Raw genomic sequence first — 1,044 nt, 5'->3', positions numbered from 1 at the left:
ATCCTGTAAGGAATCAAAGAAATCTACAGTAAAGTATTTTCCAAGCCTGGAAGGCTTGCTGGATTTATGTAGACTAGGGGAAAACACTGCACTTTTCAACTGTCTCTACCAACGGCAACGGTTTGTGTAAACCAAAGCTGCATTTTAGGCATCGGCAGGACAGCAGGCAGCTCCGCTCCCCCCCTTCCTTCATCCCACCGACTGTACTTTACCTGACACACGTCACGCACGGTGTCCACTTGGTGCTGTTTGTAGTGGTCTCCGTGCTTGGGTCCATGTCACCGTGGGCAAAAGCCACCAGCCACCACATCATGGCAAAGAGCAGCCAGCTGCACAGGAAGGACATGGTAAAGATGACCAGCGTGTGACGCCACTTCAGGTCCACCAAGGTGGTGAAAATATCTTGCAGGAATCGCCCCTGCTCGCGGATGTTCTTGTGGGCCAGGTTGCACGCCCCGTTCTTGGCGATGAAGCGGGCTTTGCGCGGCCGGTCTCGGATGCGCGGCTTGCGCAGGTTCTCGGCAGCGATCCGTGCCAACACGTACTCTTCAGGGATGATACTCTTCCGAGCCAACATCTTCCTGCCACCATAGTCCGCTCAGCGAGGTGCGAAATGGGGCGCGGTGCCTCTAGGGCGTCTTCACAGGGCTCGCTCTACCCTGCAAAAAGAGAGAACCCGGTCAGGTTTGTCACCTACGCGCTACAGCTAGGTACCAGGTACCAACCACCGTTGCGTTGTGTCACGGTGTGACTACCCATCCTACGGTGCCCTCCCGCTCTCCGACCATCGTTTTCACGGGAGCAAGTGGTACCAGCTCACAACAGAAATGGAAGATGCTATTTTGACAGCCCTCGCAGGAAGGGAAGGCGCAGAACAGTCTCGAAACCTCGGCGTAAAGTAACACGACGTACGGCAGGTCGGTTCCTCGGGCGGTTTCTCCAGGAGATGGCTGTGCCCAGGTGGGTACCGCAGCCCTAAGTTTTTCGCATCCTCCGGGACCTGAAGAACCGGACTCCTCCGGCTTGAGCCACCGCCGGCCTGCG

The 1,044-nt window shown here is 56.7% G+C and overlaps 1 pseudogene across 1 annotated transcript; it reads right to left on the bottom strand.

Moving 5' to 3' along the window:
- Positions 1 to 208: 208 nt before the first annotated feature.
- On the bottom strand, positions 209 to 577 carry LOC104516737 (annotated as a pseudogene). Its single transcript, XR_727959.1, has one exon. The product of XR_727959.1 is annotated as an ATP-sensitive inward rectifier potassium channel 8 pseudogene (transcript).
- Between the last annotated feature and the right edge of the window lie 467 nt (positions 578 to 1,044).

Source organism: Eurypyga helias, unplaced genomic scaffold, assembly GCF_000690775.1.
Source record: "Eurypyga helias isolate BGI_N326 unplaced genomic scaffold, ASM69077v1 scaffold31620, whole genome shotgun sequence".
NCBI classification, from domain to species: Eukaryota; Metazoa; Chordata; class Aves; order Eurypygiformes; family Eurypygidae; genus Eurypyga; species Eurypyga helias.
The sequence above is the reverse complement of the archived record's forward strand: the minus strand, read 5'-3'. Positions and strand labels throughout refer to the sequence as shown.